Source organism: Aptenodytes forsteri, unplaced genomic scaffold, assembly GCF_000699145.1.
Source record: "Aptenodytes forsteri isolate BGI_AS27 unplaced genomic scaffold, ASM69914v1 Scaffold232, whole genome shotgun sequence".
Taxonomy (NCBI): Eukaryota; Metazoa; Chordata; class Aves; order Sphenisciformes; family Spheniscidae; genus Aptenodytes; species Aptenodytes forsteri.
Window position 1 is genome coordinate 68,125 of NW_008795931.1, and position 10,684 is coordinate 78,808.

The following is a 10,684-nucleotide window of genomic DNA, read 5'->3' on the forward strand; positions in this document are numbered from 1 at the left end:
TCATGGTCACTGTGACCAAGACAGCCACCAATCACCACTTCACCCATGAGTCCCTCTCTGTTTACAAACAACAAATCTAGGAGGGCACCCTTCCTAGTCAGCTCCCTTAGTACCTGTACCAAGAAGAAGTTATCTTCAAAGTGCTCCAGGAATTCCCTGGATCTGTTTGTGTCTGCTGTATGATATTCCCAGTTGACATCTGGGAAGTTAAAATCACCCATAAGGACAAGGGCAGCTGATCTAGAGATATCCCTTAATTCCTTGTAGAATAATGCATTGGTGTCATCATCCTGGCTGGGTGGTCGACTCTCACACCAACATCTGCTTTATTTGCTTTCCCTTCAATCCTTACCTAGAGGCTCTCAACCATGTCATTGCCAACTGCAAGCACTATGCAGTCCAACCCCTTCCTTACATACAGTGCCACCCCCCACCTTGCCTGCACTGCCTATCCCTCCTAAAAAGCCTATAACCGTCCATCATAGCACATCAGTCACAGGACTCAACCCACCAGGTTTCGCTTATGCCAATGATGTTATAGCTTTGGGACTGGGCCTAGGGTTCTCACTCCTCTTGTTTATTCCTCATGCTGTGTGCATTAGTGTAGAGACATTTCAAATGTGCTCCAGTGTACTCAACACATCACGGAGCAGACTGAAGGACCTTGCTAGCACAACGTCTCTCAAACATGTGTGTGCCGCCCCCAGACTTATCTCTAGCAAGACTGGTTTTATCCCTTTCCCCTTCAAAGCCAGTTTAAAGCTTTTTCAATGAGCCCTGCTAACTCTTGCACAAAGATCCTTTTCCCCCTTTGAGACAGTTGTACCCCATCTGTCACCAACAGGCCTGGTGTCATGTAAACTGACCCATGATCAAAAAACCTAAAATTCTGCTGGTGACACCAGTCTCGGAGACAGGTATTGATCTGCTGGCTCTTCCTGTTTCTTCCCTCATCATCATTCCCTGCAACTGGAAGGATAGAGGAGAACACTACTTGTGCTCCTGATCCCCTAACCAGTCATTCCAAAGCCCTGAATTCTCTCTTGATCACCTTTGGACTTCTTATTGCAACTTCATTGTTGCCTACATGAAAAATCAATAATGGATAATAATCCGAGGGCCATACCAAGGTAGGAAGTTTCCTCTTCACATCTTTAAGCTGGGCCCCAGGGAGGCAGCAGACTTCCCTAAGAAGTGGGTCAGGTCGGCATATTGGGCGTTCTGTTCCCCTCAGAAGAAAGCATTCTATGGCAATGACCCACCTTTGTTTCTTTATGGAAGCGGTTTTGACTCAGGGCGTAGGTCAACTTAACCTTGGCGACACCTCCAACCTAGATGAGCCATTCTCCTCATCATTGTTCGGTTCCACTTACAGAGCCTTGTACCTATTATGCAAGGGCGCCTGGGAAGGTGGGGTAGTCACGGAGAAGACACGTCTGCTGTGCTGGGCAGGAGCTTGTCACCATTCCCCCCTATCCCTTAAGTCACCATGTTCAACCAGGTGGAGAGAGGATAGGGAATCCTCTGTATCATGTGTCCTGTCTGCCTTTGGGCCTGGGAAGCTGCATCAGTTGGGCAGGAACTTGTCACTATTCCCCCCTATTCCTTAAGTCACTACGTTCAGCCAGGAGAGAGGATAGGGAATCCTCCATATGTGTCCTGTGTGCTTGAAAAAGCCTGTCCCAGGGAAGATAGAGTGCGGTTCCAGTAATCCAGTAATCTATCTCTCTCTCAGACTCATGGGGACATTCAAATACTGTCACTATCAAAAGCAATGTAAAGGTTTGTTGAAGGGGGGGATACATCTGAGAGATAATTAATTAGCAGTTTCGATTGCTCACAGAAAGCATTTTTTAATATAATGACCACATTTGAATCCTGTGACAGAAATATATGCAAGGTTATGTTTTAATATTTGTCACGTCAGAAGTACCCATAGAAAAGAAAACGAACAAATAATCATCACTAACATTCCAATGTACTGGCGTCTAAAATACAGAGGAAAAGGTGTTGATTGTCCCATAGAAAATGTCAATGAAAGCAAAATATATTGAACACGATCTATGTGTTTTTCCAATGGACATTTTCCAACAGATATCTCCAAGATTACTGGGACTTTGGATCTGAACTTTCAATTTATTCCCATCCTCAGTGAGTACCAAACTATATATTACTTACCTCTTTTGGGGTATCAGATTGTAACCTTGGCGACACCTCCAACCTAGATGAGCCATTCTCCTCATCATTGTTCGGTTCCACTTACAGAGCCTTGTACCTATTATGCAAGGGCGCCTGGGAAGGTGGGGTAGTCACGGAGAAGACACGTCTGCTGTGCTGGGCAGGAACTTGTCACTATTCCCCCCTATTCCTTAAGTCACTACGTTCAGCCAGGAGAGAGGATAGGGAATCCTCCATATGTGTCCTGTGTGCTTGAAAAAGCCTGTCCCAGGGAAGATAGAGTGCGGTTCCAGTAATCCAGTAATCTATCTCTCTCTCAGACTCATGGGGACATTCAAATACTGTCACTATCAAAAGCAATGTAAAGGTTTGTTGAAGGGGGGGATACATCTGAGAGATAATTAATTAGCAGTTTCGATTGCTCACAGAAAGCATTTTTTAATATAATGACCACATTTGAATCCTGTGACAGAAATATATGCAAGGTTATGTTTTAATATTTGTCACGTCAGAAGTACCCATAGAAAAGAAAACGAACAAATAATCATCACTAACATTCCAATGTACTGGCGTCTAAAATACAGAGGAAAAGGTGTTGATTGTCCCATAGAAAATGTCAATGAAAGCAAAATATATTGAACACGATCTATGTGTTTTTCCAATGGACATTTTCCAACAGATATCTCCAAGATTACTGGGACTTTGGATCTGAACTTTCAATTTATTCCCATCCTCAGTGAGTACCAAACTATATATTATTCACCTCTTTTGGGGTATCAGCTTGCACGAAGTATGAAAAAATCTTCTGGGCTTTTGAAACAATCTTAGCAGAGGTCATGCTTTTCTTGAAGTCCTCACAGGTCAGCCAGAACTCAATATTCTCACTGAACTCTGACTTCAAAAATTTTTTAAGAGGTGCCAAGTCATTTGGAGAAAAATAAATAAAATAATGTATGGAGGAAAAATGGAAGACCTACAGAAATTATTATAAGTATCACACAGATTGTAACTTATTTTTCTGATAATGTTTTGTCTGTCAGACAGCAATTAATTCTAAGAGACCTTTGTAGGGGAAATAAACAGGAAATTAAACAGTAGCAATGATTACGAGGTTGAAGGGAATTCCTTGAGAAAATATAATTGAGGAATGATCCTAGTAACTGCCTGCCATGGTTTAGTCTTTCTAACAGTGATAGTCTAGTCTAAAAGTGGATCTTAGAGATTTTGATCTGTAAGAGGATTTGGAGTCACTTGGCAATCAATGATCTGAGGGTGACATCTGGTCTGACAGTAACAGAAGGAAAAAAGTAATTTATACTGTAGGAGAGGATAGCGCTTCTCCCAGAGATAAGGTTAGATTGGCTGGAAAGTACTTACAACTGCTTTCAAGTAAAGATTAAGGTGAGGGTGCAGGGAAGGACTTTTTGTTACTCTTTTGTTCAGCACTCTGTGCACTTCTAAGAGAAATAAATGAAACAAAGTGAAAAGTTGTGGAAAAATTTGACTGTGTTTGTCTGGTTAATGGTAATCAGAAGCAGTATTAGGACACTCTGGGGTCACAAAGTTCCAGCTAGAGAATGGCATAGGAAGTTGTCACCATAAGGTGACAGCCTCAAAATGACAAAAGAAATAAAATTTAAAAAGACAAAAAGAAATAAAAAAAAGAGACATAGAACTTCTGGACCATGAACATGTGTAGAATAACCCATGTATTTATTTCAGGCAATAAGGCATGTTAGGCTCAATATACTGATTTACTCTCCAGTCCTTACTCATTCTAAACTGCCCTGGAATAAACCCCAGCCTTAGATCAGCACATGTTTTCCTTCCAAGCTTTTTCTATCTATGTCAGAAAGGAAATTGATTTAATATCAACATAGTTATGCTATGGAGCTTGCATGGACACTTTTTTTTTCTTTTCCAAATAGTCAGTTAAAGCAAGCATATATTTTCTGGCTAAGATTGCAGAATTCAGAACTTGGGAAGTCATTTTAAATTGGAAGCAACCTTTGAAAAATCCTTAACAATAAAGTAGCCCACATAGAATATGCATTCATCAAGGAAAACATAGAGATGGGAACCACAACAACATTGATGTGGTTCCTAGGAGACTCAAGTTCAGATTTGACCTCCCTCCAGATGGTGCAAGTAGTTATGTCTGTGTTTGAGGTCTCTTTCAATAAACCTCCCTAGCTTTTCTCTTGTCCATTTAGGTGAGAAATAATTCACGATAAGGGCTATGACTTATTCTAGATCATCCATCCAAGGGGTGCTCTGATCTTGTTTGGTTCTTTAAGTGTTACTGCTGCAATCATCACTGCAGCCCTTCTCATTTTAAAACAAACTTCTCACATCCAGGAAATCCATTTCAGATTAATCACAAGACAGTTCATTGAAATTTAAAACTAATTTTGGAAGAATGAAACTGTATTTTTATTTAAAGTAAATGTAAATGAGAGGGAATATTTAAGAATTAATTTAAATTCAAATTTTAAGATTTCATACTATTGATTTTGTCACCGAAAATTGGGAAAGAAACTCCTTAACACTGAGTGTATTAAAGAGCAGGCATTACTTTATTTGGCGCCGGGTGCATGGGAGATCTCTCTGCCTAGCATGCACACCGTATGTTGCATCAACCATCCCTTATATGGTTCTTTGATATACATATGCATCGCATTTCTTGGAACAATCATACATATTCACTACATTTCCCAGAACTAATTATAATATCTGCATAGTCTTCCATGCATGCATTTTGAGTCCTTTAGGAGCTTCTACAGGGGTCTCGGGTGGTTTCTAGTGGTCTCTGCTGGTTTCTAGTGGTCTCTGCAGAAGGTGAACTTTTCTTGAACTTTTCACAAATTGGCTCATCACTGCCTTTTGTTACAGTTCTGGTTGTCCTTGTCTGGTTTCTGCTAGTTCTTATCTATTTCATGATGTGCTCGTTAGCTTAGGCCTTGTATGCTTTACGTATGCTTGACTAATCCAGCTGTTTATCTCACAACTATTTACAACAATTTGAAAAGTCCATCTGTCACCTCTAATGTAAACACAAAGCTATTCACTTAATTCATGCAAGCAATATAAAGCTTGTATTGAAATTGGAACCAAGACGGGAATGACGATGGGGCTTTTGACTACTGGTAGATGAATTGTTGCAAAAATCTAATGTTAATCCTCCTTCAGCTGAGATCATTGCACTTTTATAATTAATCTTTTAGGAATGTAAATGGAGCTCTGTTTTAAGACATTGTTGAGGGTGAAAAGCATTTTTCAGTCTCAATGCCTGCAGTTTCTTTGGGGAATATTGATAGGAACTTTTTTGTCTTTAATTATAAAATACACAAAACAGTTTGCAGTTGTCTTTCTTGTCTTTGTCCTTCATGTGCATGTCAATCTATAGCCACCTAATCTTTGAAGGTCTCCTCAAAGTTGGCAAGGCTTGGGTGAGTAGGTCTTTTTTTCAGCATCCCCAAACTTGGTCTCCAGGCATCCTCAGGTGTCCTCAGGCATATCTAGGTGTTTTCCAGTCATGTCTTCAGAACACAGAGAGGAATGTGTTAAAAAATGTGTTGTTATCAAGAGCACAGCATTGTTGATTGGACCACAGTGATGTGCTGGTTAACAAGCTTAGCAAACATGTAAAGTGCACGTGCATCCTTATCCCATTACAACCATAAGCAGCAGTGGAAGAAAAGAAAGTGTAAAAAGGGTGGTTCTTCAGGCAAGTAATTGTGTTTTTAAAGGACTTCATTTGCTTGGCACCACTGTAGTAAAAAATTATAAATAGCCCACCCACCTGATGATTATTACCAAGGAGATGAATTGAAACAGGAGTTTCGTGTTCTTGTGTGTGAAACATAAAGGACCCTGTACAAAAAAGTGTTGGGGAACAACACACCTCAATATGTCATTCAAGACAGAGAAGTTATGGATCTATTGAGAGTGTGGTCAGAAATGATGCCTGGCAAAGTAGGAATGCTGTAGCTGAATGTCAGAAGCAAAATAGTTTAATTGCACTTGAATCTAAGTAATTAAATTCTTTTCTCAGAAAAGAATTCATTTATTTTCCTTTACAAGGAAATTTAAACAGCTTGACATGGTTTTGGGTTTAAGGCCAAAGGTGATGAGAATTCTTGGAGAAGTGACTTTGATATTTCAAAAATAAACATTTTTGTTTTGTCTGAAAATCAATGCACAACTGTTGTAGCTTGACCCTGGCCAGCAACTAAGCAACCACCAGCCATTCACTCACTCCTCTCTCCCGCCCCCCACCCCCAACCAGCAGGACAGGGGAGAGAATCAGACGAGCAACAGCTAGAAAAACACATGGTCACAATTAAGACAGTTTAGTAAGTGAAAGAAAGAGGGGGGGGAACCCACAAGTAAAGCAAAGGCTGTCACTCACCCATTTCCACCAGCAGACTGATGCCCACCCAAGCCTCTGAGCAACAGCTATTTTGGAAAGATTACCCTCCACTTTTATTCTTGAGCATGACATTATACAACATGGAACATCCTTTTGGTCAGTTGGAATCAGCTGTCCCGGCTGTGTCCCCTCCCAACTTCTTGTCCACCCCCAGACTACTCACTCCGGGGGCAGAGTGAGAAACAGAGAGGGCCTTGACACTGTGCAAGCACTGTTCACCAACAGCTAAAACATTGGCGTGTTATCAACACTGCTTTAGTCACAAATCTAAAACACAGCAGCATAAAGGTTGCTGTGAAGAAAATTATCTCCATCCCAGCTAGATCCAGAACAAAAAACACACGTAGATTTCTTTGTATTAAGAACATAGTAAGAAAAGATTACCTTTTTCTACATTGTTGGAAAAGATTAGATGTAATGCAAATAACAAAAAATAAGCTTCTCAGAATCTACTTAACCCTAACCCTAAAACATCAAACATGTTCAGTTATTCCTATTCTACTTCTCCCATGCTTAATTATTATCCTGTGAGTTATCCTGATAGATTGTGCAAATTTAAGGATGTATATTTTTTCAAGATCAGGGCTGACATTACATTTGCTCTCAACTCCTTTGTTGCCCTAGTAGTTTGGAGGACAGCTTTACTGTTCGCTGAAAAGCAAATAGACAGCACAGCTGCTGACTGCAATATTTAAAAACAGGAAAAACTGACTACATTGCACTGAAAGATTATCAATCAATATCCTCGTGAAATGAAAATCCTTTCCTATCAGTTCTGCATTATCACTGTCTCTAAGGATATGTTGAGATTGTATGTGCTTGCAGCAACATACCCCCACTGGCTTTGAATGCACCAGCTCAAATGCCTCTAGCAGTAGAGCTGGTGTATTGCAAAGCCCATGGTGAGTTACATGGGAGAGCAATGTGAAATGTGGTGTGACTGCTTCTGAACAGGTTGTCTACCCTGCCTCCTGACACCCTGCCCCTTGACCAGCATTGGCAGTGTAGGCAGGATGCCACCCACATTATCCATGTAAGGTGGAAAATTAGTCTCAAATCACACTAGCATTGATGGAGCCATGGGGTCGTGCAACTCTTACCTGCATTTAGAAGACATTTGCACAATTGGATGTCTCTGCCATATGAATTAGACACCAAGTGTCCCTGGCAGTCCATTGGAGCCATAGCGTTGCTTATGATCCTATGTTTCCTATTGGTGATTGGGTGAGTTGCCGTATGAGCACGTTGTTGCTCATCTTTCCTACTGCCTCAATAAAGCTTTGCTTTATACCATGCTGTCGGACTTTATTACTATACGGACCACAATGTCTTTTTAATATCTTTCAGATACTTTTTACCTTTATTGATCAGCAATGTATCTACAGACCAGATTTAGCAGCTGACACAGGGAAACAAATCAATCCTTGAAAACAGCACTGTTATCTTTTGGCTGTGCAGTATACGATAGTTTTTCTATGATTTGGAACACTTGATATCATATTAAGAAAGCAAGACGAGCAATTTGTAAGGGTTGCACTAAAGGTCAAGCAGCAGAAGGTCACAAAAAGCATGACCATTTTATTTTATAGTGTAAATAACTATCATAAAGTAGAATATCATTTGACACTGACAACTTTATTATTCATCTAGGAGACATTGTTAATAATGTTTTCAATTGGTTGAACTACAATAAAGGTATAGGAGTTATGTTATTCATTGTTCTGTAGCATATATTGAATTTCATCTCAAATTTGGATGGATTAACAAGCAATTTATATGGCATTTTTTGCTTGGAATGACTAGAGCTATCTAAAAGATTACCATTCTAGCATTACTGTGATAAATGGGCAATTTCTCAGTTTGTTTGTGGTATAAAAATTGGATAAATTCAAATTTTTGGTTCGCAACAAGTATTTGATTAAGTATTTGTAAAAACTGTAATAGTCTTTTTCTTTCTCATTGTTTTTTGTTTCCATTAAAGTTGAAAATTCCTTCTCCCCCATTTCTAAGAGAGCACAGGAATCTTATTAGATCAATACATTCTCAATTTTGGGATGATTTATCTAAATTTGGGACCTTTACCTTCTCCTACCTAATTAATAATTTTAAGCACCCATGGCTTTCAAGGAACACAAATTTTGAAACAATGGATGTGCAATCTGGTATAAAACATAGACTTTCTGAGCATCTGCGTTATTATATGTTTTCTCTCCAACAAATAAAGACATTATTACATAAGTATTCCACCCTAGCAGGTATCTAATGGAAAACAGTTGAGAACTGGTTTTCATTTTATTAGACTTGCTACATTTCTTAAAAAATGGGCAGCTTGCTAAAGAACTTACAGGTTAATAATATTTATAGCACACTCTGGTTAGGGTATATTTAAGCCATCTAAAATTGATATCTTAGAATTTCTTCATTGAAAGGGACACACAAAAGGGAATAACTCTGCTATTCAGCTGCTCATACTTTGAAGGCCATGTCTGTAAAGTGAAAAAGGAGAATGAATAAGTGAAAAATTAATGTTAGTATAGAGAATGCTAGCTATTTAGACGTTAGCTGTTAAAAAAATAACTTTACCAGCCAGTAAGTTTAAAACTTTGATCCATTTTGACTAAAATTTTAATACAATGAAGATATAACTTTTGTCTGGTGATGGCAAGGCCAAAGGTATGCATATGTTACTGCCTACTTTGAGTTTATTCATCCCTGAAGACAAGATTCTGCTTGCCCAAGGAATCCACTCAGGAAAACCACATTAACATCCTACCACAAACAGTTTGGAAATGTCCATACTCATCTTTCAGGTGTGTTGATTACTTGGCACAGACTTGCAATCAATAAACTCAAGATTAAAAAAAGAAAGGAAGAAAAAAGAAAAAAAAGAACAGACAAATCCAAATATGAAAAAAAAATCAACAGAAACCAAAAATTCAAAGTTGTGTGATCAAATGCAATGGAATATATCCAGTCAAAATTCTCATAACATCATCAAGACCTTCAGTTTGGTCTTTAACTACGGTTAAAAATAAAAGTTAGCAGGGGAGGTGGGCTGTGTTAAGGAAAATTTTGAATGTGACTTAGTTTTTCTTGCAACCTCTAAAGACAAATAATAAGAGAAAGAATCTGTTCGGTAGACCTGACTGTCTTCTCAGTCAGAATAGACTGAATAGAATGTTTTATCTCAATTTACCAAGTTTTAGTGAAAATAACATTTCTAAAAATGTTTTTCAAACCTAAAATTTTAAGGAAATTAAGAATGTGTTTTGCCAACATTTTGCACTTGTGACAGTGTTAGGCCTGAAATGTAGTTTTGCAGAATATCTGGATATTGAAAAGGGGGCAAGGCCAGGCAGAGTCAGAAGTTTACTTTTCAAATTTTTGCCTATTTTGCTTAAGAGTTTTTCATAAGGCAACAAAGAGCCACACAGTCTCTGGAATACCTGCAAGAATACCTGGGAATACCTGCAAGAATACCTGGGGAGGTAAAATTTTAATAAACTGGTATCTTAAGTTGGTTTTGATATCTATTTTTGAAACTGTTATATATTATATGAATAGTCAGAAATGCATTAGGCCAGACAAAGAGAGGAAACTGACTGTCTGGCACTGTGGTTATGAATCTCCTACAGGGTATTAAAGCCAGGAGTATTTGTAACTGAATTTACATTCTGTGTGAATACATGGTTTTTCAAACCATAGCAGATTAGTCACATTATAGTGAAAGGTTTTCCTAAGTTTTTCTTACTGGTTTCAAGCATACATATTTAGGGAATGTAACTCTTTTCTACCTTGTGTTTAGGTATGTTCATATCCTTCAGCAAGGACAGTTGCTCACCCTGAAGTAGAGGAGGCATGACAAAGCACTATCATAGAATCATAGAATCATAGAATCATAGAATCACTGAGGTTGGAAAAGACCTCTAAGATCATCGAGTCCAACCGTCAACCCAACACCACCACCCACTAAACCATGTCCCTAAGTGCCTCATCTACTCGTCTTTTAAATACCTCCAGGTATGGGGACTCAACCACTTCCCTGGGCAGCCTGTTCCAATGCTTGACAACCCT